Consider the following 25,509-nt stretch of genomic DNA (forward strand, 5'->3'; position numbering starts at 1 on the left):
ACAAAACACATTTTACTTCATGGGCACTTGTGACTTAATCTTCATTTGCCTAAAGGCACAGGTGCCGTCTCTCATTTATTTCAGAAGTGACTGTCTAGAAGAGCAGGCAGAACCATAAGGAATATGAAGTACCTGAACAGATGGACGTGAGAGGTCTCTTCTGCCAGGTGTGGTGGCAGGGGCTGGTGGAGCCCTGTGAAGAAAAGGCTAGTCGGGGCTGTACAGACTGTCTCAAAAACCAAAAGGGGAGGCTCGCAGACAGTCTCAGCAGTAGACACAACCACTTCTAACACAGACCTCAACAATGCTTTCCCAGCCTCACAGGATCCCCCGCCCAGATTGTTGCTAGGTTTAGATCGTCTCGTCTACTGATTAGAATGGGGCTCAGTTTGGCACTGATTTCCCAAGGGACGTATCTTTAAAAAGGAGCGCAGACTTCAGAGGAGCCGCTCAGTCCTCGTCCTAGAGCATCACTCCTACGTGTAGCTGCTGCAGGCGTATAAGTAGAGACTGCTGTTCAGTGAGAGTTTCGGCATTTGCTGTGTGCCAGGCGCTGTAGTGAGCCCTTCCCGGGCAACAGTGCACACGCTCCTTGCTCTCACAACGAAAGGCGAAGCCTGCTGTAGCCACCTCCCAGCTGAGGGTAAATGATTTGCCTGGGAGACCGCTGCCTGACAAGATGCATGGGCCCAGACACTGATCTCTCTGACAGGCCACCTGGCCTTGGTGGCAGTTCTAACTCAGAATGAACCTCTCAGGCACTTACTAGAAGGAGCCAGGTTTAAATGGCTTCTTTGAGACTTGGGTTTCTCTACCTTTGGTGTCTAGTGAAGCAAGGCGGAGTTTTTGAAGACCCTCCACTAGATGTCGCCCAAAGGACTCGGAAGGGAGCCGAGAAAAGGGCAGGCAGTTTCTGTTCTGGCAAGAGCACAAAAGAATTCATTGCATTAGCAGGGTTTGCACGAACTAACAAAGTCACCTAAATGATTCTCAGTGTACAGTGAATTCCTGGGATTGTGTGCGCTAAAGAAACTTCAGGGAAACGAAAGGGAAGGTCTAACTGGCCACCTGAGATTCCCTTTGTCTGTGAACCAGCTCTAAATGGGTCATAATGTGTTGTCCGCCACCAGCCTCCTGTTTGGAGGTGGGAGTCAGGGAGAGACTCACTGCTTTTAAGAAAACCATCTGGGGCTGGAGAGATGGCTCAAGGCTAGGCTTGCAACCAAAAGTGTAAGAAATGTATCCAAGGGGAGCCTCTTGCGTGCACGTACGTGTGTGTGTGTGTGTGTGTGTGTGTGTGTGTGTGTAAAAGAAATGTACCTATAGGGAGCCTCTTAAAACGTGTGAGAAAGAGTGTGTAAAAGTACCCACGGTGTGTGTGTGTCTGTGTAAGAAATGTATCCACGGGGAGCCTCTTAGACCACATCCCAGCCTCCTCCAGAAGACCAGGCTCGAGTTAGTAAACCGTGCACAGAAACTACTGTGAGGGACGCGTGCAAGCACTACAGGTGACCTGCAGCCCAGGGCATCCTTCTGCCAAAGCCACGGGTAAGTGACAGCGAATGCCACAAAGTCCCCACCTCCATCCAGGCTTCAGGGCCATACAAATGTCCTTCTGTAGCCCAGGGCATCCTGCCAAAGCCATGGATAAGTGACAGAGAATGCCACAGAGCCCCCCACCTCCATCTAGACTTCAGGGCCATACACCCTTATATTCCAAAGTGACCCCAGAAAACAAACTTGCCTCCTCTCTTGGGAAGTTGTGTGTGTGTGTGTCTGTGTGTCTGTGTGTGTGTATGAGATATATGTGCACCTCTGTGTCCTGCTCTATCATGTTTACTTAAGACAGGGCCTCTTACTGAACCCAGAGCTGGGCTGTCAGCTAGCAAGCTGGCACGATCTTCCTCCCGCTGCCCCATCACAGCACCGGCATCATAGCCTCATGAAGCCGCACCTGGAATTTTTATTTTTGTGGGTGCTACAGATTTGAACTCAGGTCCTAATGTTTCCATAGCAAACACTCTTACCCACTGGGCCATCTTCACCTCCTCCCCTGATTATTTCTGAAGAGCAACTTTTGCCCTCTGGTGGGGCTCCACCCTGAATAAATCCATGATTTTCTCGGCAGACTCTTTCATGAGCCTTCAGTGACCCTTGGGATCTAACAGATACCAGAGCTCCAGCTGGGACTGAACTCACCATAGCCGCAGCGAGCATCCCCTCCATATGCATGCTCTCCCCTGCTCTCATGCAAGCCTATGAGGACAGTAACAGTTTCCACAGCTATGGGGAACGGAGGTGAAGCGTGTTCCCACAAGACCACATGGCTAGAAACAGTGAGGATTTGAACCCAGCTCTGCCTGACTCTACCAGAGCTTCCCCAGGGGGACTCCCCTCTGGTATCAGCCCATTATTTGGCTCTGCACTTAGACAGGGCTTCTTGTCTGCTCACTGGGTGGTCAGCCTTGGGGCCATAAACAACCTAGTGTGTGAAAGATGAATCAAAATGTGTACTGAAGGAGCCGGAGAGATGTTCAGGGGTCAAGAACACTGGGTGCTCTCCTGGAGGACCCAGGATTCATCCCCAGCATCTACATGGCAGCTCATAACTGTTCATGACTCCAGTTCCAGGGGTTCCAACACCCTTCTGGCCTCTTTGGGTACCAGGCACACATGGTGCATAGACAAGGGTATGCAGAGCACCTATATGTATAATATATATAACTTTAAAATGTGTATTTTAGCAAGCTAGTGCTTGACATGGATTTACTGGATGCTTTCTCTGATGGAGGCTTTTGCTGGGTGACCTGTCATACAGGCAAGTCAGACAGTGCCTCTGTCTAGCAGTGGGCTTAGAGGCTTTGCTCTCTGATATGGAAGGCTCAAGAGAGTTTCTTGGAGCATGTAGCCTAGCCCTAGACTTGGTAGGAAAGATTGGAATCTCTCAGCCAAGAGAGCAAAGCAGAACATGGCAGCTCCCTCACTCAGCTCCATGTGGGAGAAACACTGGGCCCTCTGCTGAGGACCCAGGCCTGCGTTCTACTCCTCCATCCCCAACCTCTGCACCCTAGTCTCGGCGTTGGGCAAATTCCTTTCCATCCAGGGTCAGGTGGGTCCTGGGTCACAGCTGCAACCAGCCCTGACAGACAAATGAGCTTATACACTACGGGGGATGCGGGGGGCATGGGCACCAATCTCCCTGCTTCACCCAGAGCCTACACCTCCTGGTCCCAGGGCTCCAAGGCTATCTGCTCAGCCTTCCTCAGAGGTGGGGCCCAGCAAGCTTCTTCATTCCTTGTTTGCCATGCGGGCTGCTTGGCAGTCACGCTGGGGTCCTGGAGGCAACGCCTAGCCCATATCCTCATTAGCAACCGTGATATTTAATTTTCCCCGAGCTCCTTCTGGCAAACTTTATCTGAGAAGCTGGCCTTGGGGCCACCTTGCAGGGGAGGGGGGGATGGTCTGCCTGAGGCTGCTGGGGCAGGAGGGAGCCTGACACCCACTCCTCAACGAGAAGAAAGGGACATGGTCAATGGCAAGGGGTGGGGCCACCTTTTCTCAGGCTTTTCTTCTATTTAAAATATGACTTGACCTGTCATGTTTGCTTGTGGGGCCCCCTCATATCAAAAATCATATCACATGACCCTCCCAACAGGTGAGGCAATACACTGCTCATTGATCCCAGGCCCCGACGCCCCCTGCGCTCCAGGCAAAGGCACGTAAATAGACTGGCCTCTCCCTGACCCCTGGAAGCCAACCCAGCAGGGGCTGCACTGTTAGACTCAGGAGCTGTTTCAGAAAGAACCACTTCCCTCCACAGAAGACACCTGCCTCCTCTGCAGCCTCTCTGGCAACCCCATCCTTTGCTCATGTTTGTGCCTGCACCCACGCACACACACAGACATGCTTTCACATACATAGAAGGTTCTGGAACCTTCTGTCTGGTCAAGGACAGACTTGGGGGACGCACAAATAACCATCTTTAGACCCTGAGTGGGAACAGTGGGTGCCCACTCCCACCAAACAGCTACAGTTTCTGAGGTGCCCTCCTGGAGCTGTTTTGCTCTGTGAAGTGGACACAACTGTCTACAGATTTGCCATCAGAACCCTTGAAGGACTTCAAACAAGTCTCCTGAGACTAAACAGAGTCTGCTGGGTTCCCGGCCCACAGCAGTCATGCGCAGCACTCATGCATTAGGATGATTCCCCTGCACCTGGGTGGGTTTGTGTGCACAAAGTCGGTCCTATGCATCCTGGCCAACAGGTCTCCTGATTGCCTTCCTGGGCAGAGTAGGGAAGCTGCCCCAATGTCAGAGGTTGAAAGTCATTGCTTGGCTTCAGGTTTCCATCTGGACTGTGACAGGGGAAAGCATACGGTGCCAGGAAGACGTTCTCCAAATCTCCAGTCTAGCACTCCAAACCACAGGACTGATTACAGAACGGAACGCAGCACAGCTTAGAACACACAGAGACCGGGAAGCCAGGGCTCCTTGCTGGCGGGAGCCCTTTCTTGCCCCAAGCTCTTGGGCAGGTGACATCTCCGCACCCTCAGGTGATATTTTGTCCCCCACACATGCCCAACACACCATGAAGGCTTAATGGGCAAGAGATCCATTTCCTCTAGACCTAGCTGCTGGTACGTCCCCAGCTGACCATCATGGCTTGCTCAGGCCAGATCCCAGATGAGACACTCTGGAACATCTGCCTGTGAGCCCCTGCCCGAGCTGCTTGGGAAACTTAATATTTCTGTGCTGTGAAACAAGGCTTCCTAAGCTTAAGAGAATAAATTAGAGTTGAGTTCAAGAAGGCTCAGCTGTGGCAGATGGGCAAATTGATTTGCTTCCCGGCTGGGAGATTAAATTCCACTGCCCAAAAAACGGCAGCAGCGTAATGAGCTGTCAGTCAAATGGTGCAGAGCAAGACCCCTCGCATAACTGAAGCCAAGCAGCTCCGCATTAGGTCCCACAGAGGTCTCGGCTATGAGGTCTCACCTTGAGGTCCTCTGCCTGCACTAAAGGAACCACCACAGGGACAAATGCCCCGTGAACTTAAGGGACTTCCGCTCACTCCAGGCATTTGTACTGTTTGCCCACTGTGCTTAAGAGTGCCTAGGAGTTAATGTTGTGCCCATCCAAAGAGATGAGAAAGAGCTGATGATTCTGTCAGCATCACATCCAAGGGGCATTCCTTCCCAAAGGCCGTCTCCGGAACTCTCTTTTGCCTTCTAGTGTGTCTCCAGCACACAAACCGTCACTGTCACACGGCCCCTTCCAGCACTGCCATGGAAGTCCTCACAGGGTCCCAAGGTGCAGACTCAATGTCTGTCTCACAGATTAAACAGAGACCCTAGAAGTAGGGAGCTGCCTTCCCCTGTGGCCTGACAAGGAAAAAGGCTGGATCTCTCCCTGCTCTCTTTAGCACCTCTGTGTCTGACCACATTCCAGAGGGACCGCACGTCTTGCTCATGCAGCCTCTTGCATGCACCAGCTCTTTCAAGACCACCACCGCCTTTGCTTTTTGCTTGTTTACAGCCCTGCCCAACCCTGCGTGTCTCTACTCCTTAGACATTTCCTGCATCTTCCAGGAGCGCTTCCCTTTGGGAAGGATGCCTTTTCTCAGTCCACCCTACATATCCTCTGGTGTTGGAGGCTAGCAGCCCCTCTGGCCATACTGCATCCCGCAGCCTCTGGTGCCTCTGTGTGACCTGGTCTCAGACTTGGAGAGAATGCGAGCGCAGCCCTACCAGGAAGGATGATGGGGAATGCTTGCAGGAAGGACTTAGTGTTGTGGCCTCAGAGAGCCTTTGCTTGTGTGCCAATGAGCCGGGTAGGTACATTTTACAGGACAGGGCACTGGCCTCAGAGAGCTGTCCTGGCTGGGCCACTCACAGCCCATCCTGGTGATTGCATGCACGTTTGTGTCAGCGGGGTCCTCATAAGTCACGATGTGACAAGAGGGTCCAGTCCTGCAGCTTGCTCCAGGTACCATAGACTGGCTCCTGGTACTGTGTACCTGTTTGTTCTGTTTCTGTTTTCACATCCAAAAGAGGGGCCTGTGGCCCTCAGCATAGCGAGGCTGCCCAGGTTTGTCTCCAGGTGCTCCTGGCAGGAAGCATGTCCCACCTCCGCTTCCCTGACCATCATACCACTGAGCGCTGTCATTGTGGCAGTGGGGCCTTAGAGAGCCCACCATAGGATCCAGGCAGGTGCCACCTCTATTCCTAGGCTGAAAACATCGACAGCACAGGGCCGTGACTGTGCAGTAAGGACCGTGTGAACACTGTGTGTAGCCAGAGGAGCCCACAGACGGTCCCGCGTCCTCCTAACCATTCTGCACACCATTTCCCTGTATCCCTGCCTTCTAGGTAACATTTGGATCAGAGGGGTAAGACAATTTGTGTAGACCACAGAACAGGGACCCGGCCTAACCAGAATTCAAGACAGGAATGACAAATTCTGAAATTAGCTCTTATTCGCTCTGGGACACTACCTTCGGTTGGCCTTGAAGAGCTGGGATCCCATTTTACAGATGAGGACAAGCGAGGAGGAGGTGAGTTCAGTACCATGTCTAAGGAGGCAGAGCTAGTGAATGCGCACTACAGTCTGCACGCCCTGGGTCTCCCGGGTAGCGACAGACGGGAGACACAGCAGAGCCCGGACTCACAGGAACTGCCCCTGTGTTCCTCCTCAGGTTGGGGTTCTGGCAGAGGCCTTCCCGTAATTAGCAGACTGCCGTTAAGACCCAGTCGCGCCGCACTTGGGCCGGCACTTGTTTTTGTTCCCATGTGAAGGCCCATGAAGGAAGGCCAGGCCCAAGTGCGCAGCCCCATAAATCCAGGCGGCGTCGCTCATTACAACGTTCCGCTTCAGGACTCCGCCAGCCTCAGCCTGCGAGGGCTTCTCAGGCCATAGGGCCTCCCGGCAGCCAGGCCCAGCTCTCTGTGCTGCTCACAGCCTCAGACATGAGCTCATCCAGCACGCAGCGTGTGAGGAAGTGGCCGGGCGGCACTCTGGAAACATGGGGACAATGTGCCTATTAAGGCCTTTTCAGCTCCCGCCCCACAGAGCAGGACCACCCCACTCTGCACCCTGCCCAGCTCAGGGTAGCGCTTCGAGAAGCCATTTCACAGAGATGTGCCCAGGGGTGTGATCTGTGCTCCCAGAAAATGTCAGAGGATGTCCCTGAGAGTCAGGGGCAGAGAAAAGGGCTCCTAGGTGGAGAGCTGCCAAGGCTGTCCAGACCTGAGGGACTGGTCTCCTCACTGGGGAGTCTGTGAAAGTGGGTGGACACAGAGGAGCTCCAAGTAAGAGGGACGGTGTCCTGTGACCTGTGACCTCCAGTCCCCGTGTCCTGCCTCTGCTGCAGGGGAGGCCTGGCCTGGCCTGGCCATTCTTTTGGTTTATGCTCTGAGGAACTCCCAGGAGAGTGAAGACCTAAGCCACCACTGTGTGATCTTGTGAATAGTGACCTCCCCTCTTGTGTAGGGTTGGTGGCACAGTGTTGATCACAAATGGCCTAGAAGTAAGAACCTTCATTTCTTAGTCACAGATAGGGTAGAAACTGTTTGCTGGTTAGGGCTCACACCCAGACTAGCCACAACCAGGTTTCGGGAGCAGCAACCTCACCTACATGGTTATTCCAGCCATGGGCTAATTAGGAGTCGCCTTGATTGTATGAGGCCAAAGGACTGAAGGCTCTGGAGTCCTCTATGTTGCCCTGTCGTGTCTCAGAGCAACCAAGCACGGCCATCTTGGAAAAAACATTCCAGAACAGCATTGGCAGACGCTATCACATGTGGCTAAATTTAAACTAATTAAGATTAAACGAAGCCACTAATTCATTTCCTCACCCACACAAGCCACATTTCAAGTCTGTGGTGGCCACCGAGTCAGTGGATGTCACGGTTTGATGGAGACATGACAGCTAGACTGAGCAGCTTGACTCTAGAACACCAGGTCCACAGAGCTCATCAGAATGATGTCCTGAGTTGTCTGTGTCATTTGACTTAGAATATGGGACAAATGTCCCAATCGGGGCCTCTTCATGAACGAATGATGCTGATCCACTAAACACGGCAGCAGTGAGAACCAGAGATCCGTGGAAACAATTGCTCACAGAATAAACATGGCTGCGTTCCAGGAACACAGAAATGCCTGCCATCCACCCTCATGCCGAACTCCTGAAGAGGACTTTCCTGTTTGTGACATAGCTCCACTGTCCAGACCCAGAGAGACCACAGGACCCAGGCGGATTGGCCAAGCCAGGCCAGGCTGCAAAGCTGGTCTGTAGGCAGGAATTCTGAATGGATTTGCCCAGAGGACAGTCTGAATGTGCGTCCTCCTCTACTTGATCCCACTCCCCTGGGAGCCAAGGTCCTCTCAAGTTCTTACTGTAGATACCACCCATGATGCCTCAGAGCTGAGATGGGGCACTCTGAGTCACTGCTCACCCAGGCCACCCAGGTCCCAAGAGGACCTGCTCCTCTGCAGTCCGCCTGGGTCAGTCACCATGCAGAGATGGACTGAGCTCCCTGCTACAGCCCACTTCAGGGGTCAGGTTTGTGGAGCTAGAAGGGCATAAGTGTCAGGTGATGCCCAGTGAGTGTGCCTGAGGTTAGGGTGTGCCTCATGCATGTGTCTGAAGTTAGGGGGTGCCAAGTATACGCATCTGAAGTTTAGGGGGTGCCAAGTGCATATGTCTGAGGTTAGGAGATGCCCAGTGCATGCATCTGAGGTTAGGGGATGCCTGGTTCATGCGTCTGAGGTTAAGGGGTGCCCAGTGCATGCATCTGAGGTTAGGAGATGCCCGGTGCATGCGTCTGAGGTTAGGGGATGCCTGGTGCATGCATCTGAGGCTAGGGCGTTCCCAGTGCATGAATCTGAGATTAGGGGTGCCCAGTGCATGCGTCTGAGGCTAGGGGGTGCCCAGTGCATGCGTCTGAGGCTAGGAAGTGCCCAGTGCATGCATCTGAGATTAGGGGTGCCTACACATGCCTGTTTTAAGCCACAACTGTAACACAGCAGGAAAGAAAGCAGGGCAAGGGGACTGGCCAGACTAAGAGCCCCGCGCCTCAATTTGTTAGCCATCCTCAGCTATGTATTGAGCAAAGAGCAAGTGCAATTCATTCCATCATGGCCAAGTGTGCCTGGTAGCCCTGAGGAGATTGTCAGCGGCCGGTTAGTTCTTCTGGGCCACAGAAACCTCATCCCCCACTCCAGCTCCTTCCTCTGACTTGGTTTTCTCCTTGTGACAAACTCTTGAGTCTAGCACTCAGAGAAGTGACCACTCCTAATAGGACAGGTGGAGAAACTGAGGCTGGACGATCTCTGGCAGTGGCCAACCCTCCAAACTGCCTTGGGGTGCAACCTTGGACTGTGTCACCTGCTCCTGAGACTGTCAAAGAACAGTTTCCACAGACAGATGCCTGGTGCCCTCTGTAGCTCCTGAAGCCAAACAAGGAACCCTCTTTTCCACCCCAGGCCTCTCAGTGTCCCTTATCACAGCAGGCCACCCAGGAACCCCAGTCACCTGGCAGGACAACTGCTGAGAACGTCCCTCTGATAGAGGACATTCCCTCTCTCACAGACACCAGCTTGTTTAGCGACTCAGAACTGCTGCTTCTGAATTGGGTCCAGGAAACAGTCCTGGACCACAGAGCTCCCTCCCACTCACACCCAGGGGGTCACCAAGGACTCACCAGAAACAGCCTGCCAGCCTCAGGGCAGTCTCCCAGCTGGGCTCCTCTGGCCACAGGCATGAACCCATTGTGATGGAAATGTCCAGGCCTGCACCCAGGCCCTGGCCTGGCACACCGGAGCAGCCCCCTGCTCTGCAAAGGGCAGAGGGAGGCACAGCACCTCCCCGAGGCCTCATCCTACATTTGTCTTGCGGAAGCCCTAGGACTCCGGTTTAAGAGCCTTTTTATAGACTCCTATAAAGGAGAAAGTGAACTTTTAACATGTTTGCACTCTGCTAAGTCAATACACATAAAAAGGATAACAGCTGAGCTTCCTCTACCCACTCACAGCCCAGCCGGCCGAGGGCAGGAGGTGCCATCAGTTCCTGTGGGCAGCTCAAGACTGCTCTTTGTCCCCCAGGCTGGAAGATGGCCTGTACTTTGCAAAGTGGAGGGTGGACTCTGATGAAGCTGGAGGCCCTACCCTGGCTGGCTGGGCTCCGGGGGTGGGGAGCTGGGTGGTTCCAGCCCTCGCAAGACGGCCCCCCAGATGCATGGCTTTCATGGCTTAAAGATGGAGAGGAGGGGAAAGCAGGAAACTGTAAACTTTTACTAGGAGTTCTCCGCCATCCTTCTTTGGCCCCGACACGCATGCTGCCCTTCCATTTAAAGAGAGCTTCCTTTCGGCTTTGAACCTTAAACCTAGGCAGCCCTGTGCTCGCCCTTCCGGTTGGAGGTCTGTCTCCACAGATGCCTGCCTGTCTGCCTGCCCGCCTGCCTACCTGCCTGGGAGGAGCAGGAAGACTGCCCAGGGCACTGTTCACCTTGGGGCAGGTCTGGAGGAGGCCACCTGCCTGCCTGGCAGCCCAGGGTAGTCCAGGAATCGGGGTCTCATGCCTGAGACCCAGTAACACCTCGGGGGTGGGGGTATAGGTATTAGTGCAGAGCCCTCGCCCACGCACCTGTCCTAGGCAGCTCCAATATGCAAGTCACAGAAATGACGGGCCTTAGCACGACCATGTCAGTGGTAGCCGTGCTTGGCTTCCAGCTCTGTGCTCTGCAGACGGTGGTTTGGGGTATGCTACTTAGCTTCTCTGGGTCTGTAACTTACCTATAAAAATGTATGACTGCTGTACACAGACACACTGTCACTGAAATAGCTGTGAAGATGAAATGACCTGGTAGATGTCCCCAGAGTGGAAGGAGTCCTCAATAAATGGTAGCTCGGAGTGGCAACACCTCTCTGAGGAAGGGCTATGGCTTAGATCTTGTTCCCCAAAAGCCCACACACCGACGGCTCCCCCAGCATGAAGCTATTGGTAGAGGATGACAATGTTAAGAAGCGTGCCCCAGTGGGGAGTCTACTGGGGCAAGCCACAGTATCTTTGTCTCTTCTCCTCTTTTGCTTCCCAGTGTTCCCTCCATTGTGAGGTGCGGACTCAAGCTAGGCACAAAAGCAACGGGGCCAGCAAACACAGACGAGACCTCCGGAACTGAGAGCCGAAAGAAAGCCTTTCTCTTCCTCAGTTAGCTTTCACTGGCGCTGGCTGCATGCATGGATAGGTTCCCTGGCTTGAGAAAGAGCCAGGCTCCTAACCAAATGAGAGAGTGAGGGGTGACCTTAGCTGGCATCATGATTTAGTGCTGCTTCTCCTGAAGAGGCAGGGTCACTATGACGTTCTTTGGACTTAGGGGATTCAGTCTAATGCATGGCTGCTTTTTCACTTGCTCCAGAAGATAAACCTCTTCTTACCTGAGTAGTTAGCTGCACCAGGCTCCCTAGAATCAGTTCACCCAAAGCTGTCTGACCAGGGAGGGCCATGGTGGTAGTTACCCCAGACAGGGCTGCTTAGCATCCATCCCTCGTGCGAGCTAGCATCTCTCTGCTGCATCTCAACCTGGAAACATCTGGGAAGTTGATAGCTCTTTTCAAACTCTAAGAATTGTCTACTAGTCATCTTTGTGAAATTCATATATCCGAGGAGAATGTGTGAAATAGTTTCATCTTGTTTCTGAATGGAGCAAGAACCCATCAACGTTAGGCACACGAGAAGGCTGGGATAGAGACTGCAGAGATAGCCTAATCAGTTCACTTCTTACCCTATAAGCATAGGGACCTGAGTTCCAGTCCTGACCATCCACAGGAAAAGCCACGCGCAGTGGCTTACCTCTGCAAACCCAGTGCCTGGGGCAGGGGAGACAGGAGGCTCACAGGAGTTCACTGACCAGGCAGTCCAGTCCATCAACTAGCAGGTAGAAAGCAACAGAGAAAGACATCTGATGTTGACCTCTGACCTCCACAGCATATATGCAGGTATACACATGCACACGCAAATACAAGAAGAAAAGTTAAAGAGGCCAGGTCCAGTCCCAAATCAGTGTACAAATCAAACAGATGGTGCTGCAGAGAATGTTGGGGGGCAGGGGATGGGAGGAAACAGGTACAGAGGACAGAGAGATGCTTGAAGGAGTCACCAGACTCCTGTCAATGCCATGGAGGAGGTGCCTTCTCAGTTCTCCCCCTCCTGGATAACAGCCCTGAAATTGGACTCAGTGGGTTATAAGAAAATAAGGATATGAAATTTGAAGAGTGGTAAGAAGGATGAGGGTGGATGGGGAAGAATGGGGGTGAATATGATCCAAATAATTGTACGCATGCATGAAAATAACCCAAAGAACTAATAAAATACTATATATATGTTTAAATGTGCCAGGGAAGATGAGATCTAAGCTGTGTCCTAGATGGCCCCTTCTCTAGGGTTATACATGGAGACCAATGCATTGTTTATTGAAGTCAACTGCAAGGCGGGTGGCTTTGTGGGTATTATACTATCCAGAGGAAACCTTGGCAGCTCCAATCTGGCCTCTCAATACTATGAGATTCCAGGACTCCAAAAGGAAGAGACAACTTCTGAATATATCATTTAATTCTCTTGGAAAAAAAAAGATTAGATCACTTACCTCTTAGCCTGGGCTCCTACCACAGGGCCTGGCACAGATGGACTCTTGGGGAGCAGGTTGCTCTTCAAGCCCATTTGACTGAGGATGAGGAAGGCAAGAGGAGCCTCCAGAAACCCAGCATGGGCCATGCAAGCAGAACCTCCTGGGCTTACAACAGCTGTGCTTTGGGGAAACAACCCCCCCCCAAAAACCCAAAAAACAAAACCCCCAAACTGCCACTCTGTGATGTAGGCTTGCTTGTGGGTCTCTCTTGAAAGCACACACCCTTGCTATCATCCCCAAGAGAACACTCAACCTAAGCCCAGACCAGGTCCACCAAGAAATGGCACACCTGATTCTGTTCAAGCTCCCCAAGCCTTTCTTCACTGCTGGAACGACCTTTAGAAGCAGGTGCAGAAAAATCTCCCCCTTTTTCCATGGTCAGCCAAGGCTGCTCTGAGGAATGGCCAACACAAACAACACGTGAAAAATGAGACAAGAAACTTAACTCTCAGCTACGGGATGATGCAAGCCTATTTGTGGGTGGTGGCCCGAACTTCACAGGGCAACTCCCAGCCCAGGGTCATCTGTCCTTAGCCCAGAGACATCACAGGAAGTGTGCTCCACTGATTGAAGGCACCTTGCTCCTGAAGGCACCTTGCTCCCAGGCCCTGAGAAGGCTGGACAAGCAGAGGTTAGGGTCTCATGAGGGCTGAGCCCATGCACAAATGGAGAAACTCTGGCCATGAAGAAACAGTGTGGGCCTCAGAGCTGAGGGATGGGCTTGGGAGCAAGGCTGAGGTGATTGCTCAGTTCGCCAACAAGCGTGGTTTGCTAATTTCTATTCAGAGAATCATCTGTTGTCTCCCTGGATGGCACCCCTAGAGTCCCCTCTTAAATGGTTGCTTATGGACAATCTGCCTCGCAGGTGGTCTAGCCATTCTACTCACGACCACTCAGCAGCTCGTGTGAGGCCTAAGGACGCCAATTCTTAGCAAACCTGTAGACTGCAGTGCACGAGAAACTGATCTAGGAAGATACCAGATGCCCCGTGGCTAAGTGAGGATGGTTTGTCATGTGGGACCCAGCTCTCGGGTTACCTTCCTTGTTCAGGACATTTCAGAGGACAAGACAGACCCAGGGTCCTTAAAGAGCCAATAGGTTTCACAACTGGAAAGTCCAATTCTGCTCCTCACAGAACATTCTCAGAGCCAGCACTACCATCTGACAAAAGTATCGCCAGGGCATCTGAGCTATTGCAGACAGAGGCAGTGAGTGAGGAGAGTCAGGACCAGGGTAACACTGCTGACAGCATAAAATGACCAGTCTCGGCCAGCAGCAAAGTCAGCGGAGGCAGAGCCACTTGAGTCTGTAGAAAGAAACCTTTAACAAAGCAAAAATGCAGCCTGGGACCTTTCAGAACAGAGACCAACTGCCACATGAATGAGAAGGTTCTGGATTATTGCAGAGAGCAGAGACCAGCATATGTCATATATGAATATATATATATATATACATATATATATATATACATATATATTCGAGATGGGGTTTCTCTGTGTAACAGTCCTGGCTGTCCTGGAACTAGCTCTTGTAGACCAGGCTGACCTTGAACTCACAGAGATACACCTGCCTCTGCCTTCCAGGTGCTGGTATTAAAGATGTGAACCACCACCGGCAGCAAATGTATTTTTAAACTTTTAAATCTCCAGCAGTTTTAATTAACTCTGTTCAACTAATTATCGTATCGGCTTTGAACAGACTTACCTCATCTGTCGCTCGGTGTGACCAGTTGGCATTCTACAATAAGAGCTTTCTCTTCTATATCCGCCAGCACAGTGTGAGGGACTGGCTGCTAGATAATAGCTCTTAACCCATCACCATGACAACACGTTTTGATGCTCAGACACCGCAGGCTGGACTAGGAGAAACTCAAGTCCCTCAACTTCTCTTTTACAAGACCTTCTCCATCCTTAAGCCCTTCCTTCACTTCTGCTGTAATGAGATGCCCTCGGCTCGTCGTGAACTGTTTCTGTCTAGGCTTGGAACCAGTGCTCTCTCTAAGGACCACTGTTCCTTTAATGGAAAATGGTCAGTCTCTCTCTCTCTCTCTCTCTCTCTCTCTCTCTCTCTCTCTCTCTCTCGTGTGTGTGTGTGTGTGTGTGTGTGTGTGTGTGTGTATGTGGAGGCCACAGGGCAATAGCAGGCATCTTCCTCTATTGTTTTCCACTTTATCTGTGGGTATTTTGAGACAGAGTCTCACTACTTCATCACTACTTCACAGACCAGGCTGTCAGAGATCAAGCTGCCTGTGCCTCCTGAGTTCTGGGATCAAAGACAAGCACCTGGTTTCATGGCAGAATCGTTCTAAACTGGAGCTCTCTGGCTCAGCAAGGCTACCTGGCCCGTGAGCTCCTGCTCCAGCTCCCAGACACAGATTACCTAAAAGCACTGTAGCCAGCTTTTCACATGGGTGCCAATGATCTACATTCAGGTCCTCACACTGGCACGGCCGGTTCTTTCCTCACGAGGCCGGCTCCCTGCTACATAACTAGATTCTTAAATGCCCTATGCTGCTGCTCCACAAACCACCTACTGCCCGGCCTATTGTGTGGTGCGATTGCTTCAATGCAGTTTCTCTTTTCCTTTTTTCCATTAATTTATTTATTTTAAAAAAGAAAATCTTTTTTTCATTATACATACCAATCCAAGTTCCCACTCCCTCCCCTCCTCCCATCCCTTCCACTTGCTCCCCACCACCATCCACTCCTCAGAAGGGGGCAAAGCACACTGTTTTGGGGAAGGTCCAAGGCCCTCCCTATTATATCCAGGCTGAGCAAGGTATCCATCCAAAGAGAATAGGTTCCCAGAAAGTCAGTATAAGCAGTAGGGATAAGTCCTGGTGCCACTGCCAGTGGCCCCACGGTCTGCCCCAGTCATACAACTGTCAACTGTATTCAGAGGGACTAATTTGGTCCTATGCTGGTTCCTTCCCTGTCAGGCCAGAGTTGGTAAGCACAGACACTGACAGCAATAATAAATAAATGGGACCTACTGAAACTGAGAAGCTTCTGTAAAGCAAAGGACACAGTCAATAAGACAAAAAGGCAGCCTACTGGATGGGAAAAGATCTTCACCAATCCCACAGACTGGTCTCCAAAATATATAAAGAACTCAAGAAATTAGACATCAAAATTCCAAATAACCCAATTAAAAAATGGGGTACAGAACTAAAGAAAATTCTCAACAGAAGAATCTCAAATGGCAGAAAGACACTTAAGGAAATGTTCAACATCCTTAGCCATTGGGGAAATGCAAATCAAAACAACTCTGAGATACCATCTTACACCTGTCAGAATGACTAAGACCAAAAACACCAATGATAACTTATGCTGGAGAGGATGTGGAGTAAGGGGAACATTCATCCATTGCTGGTGGGGATGCAAATTTGCACAACCACTTTGGAAATCAGTGTGGTGGTTTCTCATAAAATTGGGAATCAATCTACCTCAGGATCCAGCAATACCACTATTGGGCATATACCCAAAAGATGCTCAATTATACTATAAAAGCGCTTGTTCAATTATGTTCATAATAGCATTATTTGTAATATCCAGAACCTGGAAACAACCTAGATGCCCCTCAACTGAAGAATGGATAAAGAAAACATGGCACATTCACACATTAGAGTAGTACCCAGTGATTAAAAAAAAAAAGACAACTTGAATTTTGCATGCAAATGGATAGAACTAGAAAAACACCATCTTGAGTGAGGTAACCCAGACCCAAAAAGACGAATATGGTATGTACTCACTCATAAGTGGATACTACCTATAAACAAAGGATATTGAGCCCATAGTTCATGATCCTAGATAAGCTAAGTAACAAGGTGAACCCTAAGAGAAACATAGATCCACCTGGAAAGTCGAAATAGACAAGAATGCCTGACAAAATTGGGAGCATGGGGTTGGGGGAGAAGAGGAAGGGGGAGGAGAACTTCCTTCTGTTTAATTCATGCAGTACGTTCTCAGAGTTCATCCATATTGTGACACATATGAGCAGTCCCTTCATTCCTACTGTGACATCACACTGTGCTCAATGGGTGGCATGCTTTGTTTATCCGTGAATCGGCTGATGGGCACTTGGGTTATTGCCAGTTGGTGCAGTTGGTGGTATATATATATATATATATATATATATATATATCACTGCGATGAACAATCATGCATAGCCTTCACTGGGTAAATTCTTGCTTGTCTTGGGTAATGTGGCTGGCAAAGTAGCAGGCATGTGTATCTTGCTCATGGGCTGACCGTAAGAAAGCAAGACAACCTGGATTGTTTTATACTGTGCCCATTCTCTCATCCCCAGAGCCCGTGAGCATCATACTGTATGGGAAGGAGGAATTAAGATCCCCATAGACTGGAGGTCACTAATCAGCTGCCTGTAAGGACGTGAGATTATCTGGATTATCTGGGGGAGAACCCAGAAAGAGATGCAGTGGCTACTGCGTTCAACTGTAAACTTGGGCTTAACTTTTTCAGAAATTAATTTTAAAGTGGCTGTACCATTTTACATTCTTATGAGAAAAGGGTGAAATTAGTTCCTTGTAGAGCCTTGAGGCAATTGTGTTTTAATGTTTTGTTGGTTTTATTATTGATCTCCAGGAGAGAGGTGTTTCCAGGCTTCTCACACCTCCATCACATGACAGCAGAATGGCGTAGTGACTCAGTTACTGAGAAACAAAAGATTCAAAGAAAGGCCAAATGTTTCTTGATTTGCAGGCAATATTAGAAAGTGAGAGATTCTGGGGTTCCATCTTCAGCTGGTGATTTGGGGTGAATTATCTCACTGTCCTCTGTCTGTCCACTATAAAACAGTGCTAATCCCAGGATGTGCTTCCTAGCTCTGTGCTGGAGATAAGACAGTCCAGGTGCTAAAGCTATTAGCTTTATATGTAACAGTCATGATGAGCAGGGCAGAGAGCGGATGGGCTTCTGCCTGCTCTGACCTATCAAAGAAGACAGCATCGTGAAGACGGATTGGTTCCAAAGAGCTTGGGTTCTTGAAACATTTAAACACTTGTCTTATTTGGCATGTATATTAATTTCTTTTGTATTAATTTTACAAAATGAGTTTTGTTGTGACCTCATGATGCATGTGTATAATGACCGCATGTATATAATAGGCTTACCTCATATTAAACCCATAAGTCTCTTATTCCCCATTTCCCAATCCTTTATCCTAAAGTTAGACTATTACATTCACCTTCCTTCCTTCCTTCCTTCCTTCCTTCCTTCCTTCCTTTCTTCCTTCCCTGCCACATAGAGCCGCACATGCGAGAAATATGTGACATCTGTCTCCTTGAGTCTGGTTTACTTCATTTAACATGGTAACGTTTAGTTCTGCCTAGTTTCATCAACAATATGATCTTATTCTTTGTTCTGGAAAAAGAGTTCCTCATTGTGCAGACACCCCACATTTTCACTGATGAACACATGGACTGAGACCCTAACTTGGGTGTTGTGCACACTGTTGCAGTAAAGTATAGATACTGCTCTCTCTGGTACACGGCCGACTCCTTTAGGAATGTACCCAGGCATAGCACAGCTGAGTCATTGGATGAATGTTCATACTGGTTTCCATAGTGCCTGGTTTACAATCCAACTAATAGTGTAAAAGTGACCCTTTCCCATCATGCACCCCAACATTTGTTACTACTTTCCTTACATTCTCTATGGGTGTCTCACAGCTAAAGACATCACACATGTCTTTCATGTATAAAGGAACCGCGTGGTCTTCTTTTCAAAAACACGTGCTCTGCTTGTCTGCCTACTTGTTAGTTGGCTCCTTCCTCACCGGGAGCTGATGTACGAAGTTCCTTCTTTGTTTCAGATCTCAATCCTCTGCCAGAGGACAAGGTTTCCTCTCATCCTAACGGCTGCCTCTTTCCTGTTGTTTCCATTTTAACTGGTCGCGACCTCACTTGTCCTGTCTTGCTGTTACTTCCTGAGCCGCTGGAGTCTTATTCACAAAGTCACTGTCTGTGCCTGCATCTTAAAAATGCAGAAGCCTTAAAGCTAAGTGCAGAGTTCCAAATCACACCTTGCCAGTGAAAGCCACATGCCACCACCATCTTTCTCTATCTGTAACATCTCTTTGAAAGAGGATAGGACTGTAGACTTGACCAGATCTCAGCACGCACTTTCGCCTTCTTCTAAGCAGCCTGATGGGAGATGGACTGAGACTTGGGCTACTTGGAAAACTGAGGCCCAAAGTCACCAAGTGGTTCACTCAAGGCTCTGCAGAAAGTGGCGAAACTGCTGCTAACGTCTTAATGAGTTTACTTTGTGTGAATATGTATGTTTGTGTTCATGTGTGTGCAGGTGTCCATGCACCTGTGTGCGTGTACCTGCATGTTGGAGGCCTGAGGCAAGCCCCAGGGACCCTCTCATCTCCACCACTCCTGCGTTGTGATTACAAGCGTGTGTTGCCTGCCCGGCTTTTTCTGTGGGTGGTGGGAATCTGAACTCGGGTCCTCATGCTTACAAGTGCTTTACCAACAACCTTCTCCTTAGCCCTCTAAACCCTGGTTCTCACCCACAGGTGTGGTTTCCACCTGTCTTTACCCACTGACTGTGGGAAGGTTAGGGTTCAACAGCCACAAGCACAAACAGGTGTCAGTACCCCACGACTCACCTTACTGGGCGCAGTCAGGCTTGGCTTGGTAAAGAGTTGATTCTTCATCACGGAGAGGAAGCCATGCTTAGGCTAAATTGGCGTCTGTTCTGAGCCCAGTGGTATTTTTGTAAAAATGGAAATGAGTCAAAGCACCCAAGGCCAATTACATCTCTCCCTGTCCCCTGCCCCCAGCCCACAGTGAAGGCCTTGCCTAAAGCTCCTGTCTTCACCCTTGCCAAGACAAACCCTTCCTGAGCAGTGGTCTCCTCCCACATTCCCCAGTCAGAAAAGTCTTCAGTGGCCTAGGACACAAGAGGAAGAGCTACCAAAGTTTGCCAAGGCAAGATAGTACAACTTTTCAACAACAACAAAAAAATCCTGCTTCACAGAAAAGTCTGCCAGATATGCTAGGCCTGTAGGCTGAAGCTGGATGCCCCAACATTGCAGAGGGACATTGGGTGGCTGTCCAGGCAGCCAGCTGGTTCTGGCATTTCTCACATTTTTTGGAAGTCGCTTGCTTGCACTTTCTGCTTACTCAGTTAATATTATTTCCTTCTTGGGTCTTTGATGTAGTTGAAGACTAGATAGTTACAATCACAGTTTTCTTTAGTTATGATAAAAGATAAACTGAATATAAAGTTTTAGACCCACAAAGACAAGATAGATGATAAAATGTTTTCTTTAATTTTGTCAAATACAAATAGACTGGATATTGTAACTGATTATTACTTGATAACTGTTTTTGTTGTATATAATTTTACTACATTAAAGCTAAAACCTTTCTTTTTAATTAGAAAGAAAAAAGGGAGTGATGTGGGATGTCCTTCTGTGTGCTGTAAATATGTATTCCTCCCATTGGTTAAAAAAAGAACCTGCTTTTGTCTATGGCAGGATAAAATATAGCTAGGCAGGAAATCCAAGCAGAGATAGAGAAAGAAGGCAGGGTCAAGAGAGATGCCAGCAAGCCACCCATAGAACAGGATGCCAGAACACCTAAGGTAATGTCACGGCCATGTGTTTATTTACAAGTGAGAGCTATCTGGTAATAGCCATCAGCCAAGCAATTATAATAGGCTCCGAGTGATTATCCTATAAGCAATTGTGGGGACCAGTGGACAGTAGAGAAACCAGTCCAGTGGGCCCAGGCGAGACAGAGAAGAAGCCTCTGACTGCACATGTCTGTCTGTCTCATGACCTCCTTTCTGCCTCTAGGTCTTATAGAAGTACCCAAACAATACTCCCTCAAGGCCCTTGTCCCAACTTTGTTGCAAATGGGGAAGATCAGGCTCCTCCCCGGCTCAGAACTCCATGGCCACAGCAGTACCACCCAGAGGGTCATACCTGCATGTCCTCAGGACACCAGGGAGGGGCAGGATGTGTGACCTCCTCGTGACTCCGGTAAACCAGAGAGGGGCCTCCACTGTCTCCTGTAATCACCTAAAGAGATTTCTGGGGGTACTTGGCAATCAGGACTGTTTCCCCACATGCCTCAGGACCATCCAAGACAGGGAGGTCGAGAAAGGGAGTGGACAAATACTCCAATCTCATTTTAGAAGGACAGCCAGCCTCATTCATTCATTCATTCATTCATTTGTAGCCTATTCTATGACAGCAGCCAGGTAGGAACTAGTGACTAGCATTTGTTGTGAGATATTTAATTACATTGTGTCAAGATATGTCACTGTGATTGACTCAATAAAAAGCTAAATGGCCAATAGCTAGGCAGAAGATACAGTCAGGACTTCTGGGCAGAGAGAGGTCTAGGAAGAAAGGCAGAGTCTCCAACCAGATACAGAGAAAGCAAGACACTCAGGGGGAGAGGTAAAAGCCACGAGCCACGCGGCAGCAAGTAGGTGAACAGAAATGGGTGAAGTTACGAGAGCTGGTTAGAGACAAGCCTGAGCTAAGGCCGATCTTTCATAATAAGTCTCTGTGTGATTTGGGGGCTGGCAGTACAGAGAAAGATTGACAGCAAGCATCAACACAGCGCCCTACAGTTTCCAAATTCATTTTACGTGACTGACCTTTGGGGACTCTCATGACATCAAAGCAGGGGTGATATTCTGCAAGTTTCACAGATGAGCATACTGATGTCAGGAAATGGCTTGCCCTGAACACAGAAGTGCCCAAGCCATGCTAAAACTGAGGATGGAGGTTTGTAGATGGACCGCACACACCATCTGGAGACCTGGTCCTCTTTTGACAGGATAGGTGTGCTACAATGCAATGTATCAGAAATATTTCATGGCCTTGCATATCAATAATCTCAGCACTCTGAAAGCTGAGGCAGGAGGATTGTGAGTTTAACCTCAGCCTGACTCAAAACAACAACCAGAAGGAGCATGTGTCTCCAGACACACACTGCGGGGTGTCGGTGGTCAGCGCGCCCCTCCCAGCCTATCCCTCAACACTACAACACTGCTGCCCCTTCCTGCTGTGGTGCTCCACCAAGTACCTAACAACCTCATCTGCATACCGGGCACACCAAGCATCACCGCATCAAGAGGGCTTTGGGGACCAAACAGAAAGCATGTTTCACGGAACATTTTAGGATGTTTCTAGACAGCTGGCCTGGCGCACTGTGGGGGTTCAGGACTCTAGATTGACCAGAGTCCCCAGGCTAGTGAACCAGTTTCCTCCCTGCCTGGCCTCCCAGGAAGAGAAGATAAAGATAGTAGGAGGAGGGGAAGGAGGAGGCGTCCGAAGGGATCTGTGGCTACCTTATGCCCATGCATTCCTAGTTCTCGCCTTTGTCTACACCCCCGTAACTGAGAGGCCTGTCTAGACTGAGCGGCTACTAGAAGTAATCCCAGGAAAATCTCCCTGAAACCTGATCGCTCTCCTTATCGAGGGGCAGGCAGATTAGCCTAACTGATTGAACAATGAACGTGATGTCTTAACAGGATCTCCATGTGTCTCTGGTGCAGAAGAGGCTCCAAGAGCATAGGACCCACCTAGGGGAAGGACCTGTCCTTTGGGGTCAGCGCTCTGCAGGTGAGGGACTTAGGAGGATCCACCTCCTCTAGGGTGTCAACTCTAACCTAACGGCCCGGGTCCTTGCTGGGGCTTGAGGCCACCACAGTGTAACGCACACGTTCCTGTTTCACACAGAAAGGTCCCCAGCCTCAGCAACTCCCTCAAAGTCGTGTGAAGCCAGCTTGTCTGCTTGACAGAAGCTGGAGCTCCTCCCCACATTCTCATCTTGCCCTTGGCTCCTCCCCACATTCTCATCTTGCCCTTGGTAGTCACAGAGCTGGGGTCAGCTGGCCAACTGTGGGTCTTGTCTGTGGCTCAGATGATATTCTCACACCTTCCAAGCCGCTTCATCACCATTGCAAGTTCGAGAACCAGCCTTTGTCCCTGCCTTGTTCTCTGAGGGCTACTAAGGGTAAGATCAACCTGTACCTGGTATGCAGATCACATTCCTCGGAACTGTGGAAACTCAGAATTGATTTTCTAGTCATTTAAAGCAACCAGCTAGCAGCAATAGACAGGAAAATTGATCTCTACCCCGTACTTGGAGAGATGTTTATGTACTGGGGATGGGGGTGGGGGAATCCTTGTTCTGAATACCATTGCCTGTGAGCTGCTCTGATACTGTGCTAGGGGTTAGAGTCACAGATGAGGAAACTGAGGCTCCAGAAGACTTCATCAAGGAAATTAGACGGCTCTTCCCTTAGGATGCACCTGAGAGGTTTCCACGGTAACACTGTCAGCTCATTAACTAGAGTGGGTAGCACTGATCTCCCCTAATACCTCTGAGAGGCTTTGCAACCTGAACACCCAGCCAGGGTCCTAATTCATTTCAGCAAGTGGCATCGAATGTGTTTCTGTCTCTGTGATCTCAAATTGGATAATCCTTGCCCTACTGGCTTCCCATTGGCCAGAGGAACACCTGGCATGTCACATTGAGCCCTTTGCTTGTGTGTGATGCAGTTCTGATAACTCCAGCTGTCCCATAGCGACCTCAGAACCCCTGCAGACTGTCCGGAGTGAACCAAATTCTCAGCTTAGGATCTGGCCCATCCTACCTCCCAGACTGTAGCTGTTTGGGTTAGCTGTTGCCTAAACATCGGCCTCACATTACCCTCGGCTTAGCAGAAGGCATGGCAGTGCCTTCACCTCCAGCCACCAGCCAGCTTCTTCATGTGGCTTTACAACTAGGCAAGGAATAGCAACTGAGCCAGGCCCTCCTTTAGGGATAGGGACCAAACCCATGGGAGAGGGTCTGGGGCAGGGGAGTAGAGGAGGCAGAGGAGAATCAGGCAGTAGCTTGGCATTGAGAACAAAGGAGGCAAGAGGCAGGTATCTCCATGAAAGCTAGTTGCGCACCCAATCCCCCTGGGTAGCCGAGAGACACCCTGCTTACTAGAATGTCACCCACCAACTCAACTCAGAGGACATGGAAGGGCATGGCTGGCTGGGCCGGATTTCGATTGTACTGAGTTCTCAGACCACTGTGGTGACAGAGTAGCAGGTGGACTAGGGAGGGGCAGAAAGAAGGGAGCCATCCATCCAAGAAAGCGAGCTCCTGGGTCCACTCTCCTTACCCTTTATAAGCTGTGTGGCCTTGCGTAGAATACTTAACCTTTCTGAGGTTTTTGGTCTGCTGAGTTGAAAAGAGACCCCAACAGCAGGCCTGTCCTGAGGATTAAACTTGATAACGCATGAAAAGCATTTGGCAGGGTGCCTGGCACACAGTAAATGCTCAATAAATGTTTGCTTAGAAAAACAAAAAGGCGAAGGCTGATTCTAGGGGCCCTTCCCTCCCCCAGTCCCTACAATCAATAAAAGCAGCCCTTTTATCTAAATCCTCAGGTCCAAGGGGAAACCAAACACAGCAGCTGCAGCCCTGCCTTCTTAGACCGGCACCCCCTGTCCTGGCTGCTCCAGGCAGGCCCTTGGTGCTGCTGTGGCCCAGGCAAGAATGCTGTGCTGTGACCTGGCCATGAACCTCCCCCAGCCTCATACACACACACACACACACACACACACACACACACACACACACAAGCCATTGTCTTGCCTCACAAATGCTCCGCTCAGCCCTATCTCCCCGCCCCATCGGGAGTCCATGGATGGACGTGGGCAGATCCTGACAGAGTGGCACACCTGCCTGGAGTTGCTGCCTGGCCCAAACATTTAAGGATAAAACAATGTGTTCTGCGTATTCATTACTTGTGTGGTGCTTTTTGTGCTTGGTGCTGATTCCTGCGTGAAGAACGGAAATTCAATCCGGTGTAAAATATGCTTCGTAAAGGATGGAGACACAAGCTCTTCACGCCCTGAGAACTTTCTTTTCACAAGAAAGTTGTGGGGTCTTTTCGGGTTGGCTGGGAGATACATATTTTACAGAACGTGGGTGTATGGACGAGGGCAGATTTGCTCAGACTCTCCACAGCTACAGAGAGTTACCCTGCCGACCACGATGGACAGAGGTGTGGTGTTCCCAGTGTGATCATCAGCTGCTATATGCTAAGGTCACAGGCGAGATGAACATCACCTCAAACTAAGGGAGGAGGCTCTCCCGCTTGTCTCCAGATCACAGTGCATCTGCCTTGCTGTGCAACAGAGACACCCCAGGCCGGGAAGATCCCAGGCTGCCAGCTCGTTTTTACCATTTAACAATCCACAAGGCTTCCTTGACCTGATTCTCAGCTACAGGGTTGAACTGCGGTGCTGGCAGCTGTGAGGCTGGAACTAAATATGACAGCTGGGCCTGTACCCAGCACGCCATAATTATCTGTCCCTTCCCCTTCCACAAGTGTCCATGTCAGAATACAGCACAGCTGAGCCATCCTCATCCCCACAGCAGCCCAGGGAACCCATTATCTTAAGATAGAGCAAAATCATTTTTAAAATTAATATTACTAGATCACTAAGATAACAGGGATTAAAGAAAAAAAACGCCCATGGATATTATCTAAATAAGCTTCAAGTTTCCTGGGTGTGCAATAAACAGATAAGCAAGGAGCCTACCGGCCCTAGATAAAAACCCAAGCTCTGCCTATTTCCAGCAGATGGAAGGAAATCTGGGGTTGCTTCTGCAGATTTCTGTCTTGCAGTGACTGTTCTTTACAGGGAAAACTACATGGGAAAATCCCTGGGAAGGTGCAAAGTTCATGTTAGAGTGGAAGGAGACATAAATCCTTCACGAACGCTGTGTCTTCCACTTTTAAAACCAGACACTTTGGAGCTGGAGACAGCTCAGT

This window comes from Microtus oregoni, unplaced genomic scaffold, assembly GCF_018167655.1.
Source record: "Microtus oregoni isolate MIOR12 unplaced genomic scaffold, Mior012 000011F_ref0000422, whole genome shotgun sequence".
NCBI classification, from domain to species: Eukaryota; Metazoa; Chordata; class Mammalia; order Rodentia; family Cricetidae; genus Microtus; species Microtus oregoni.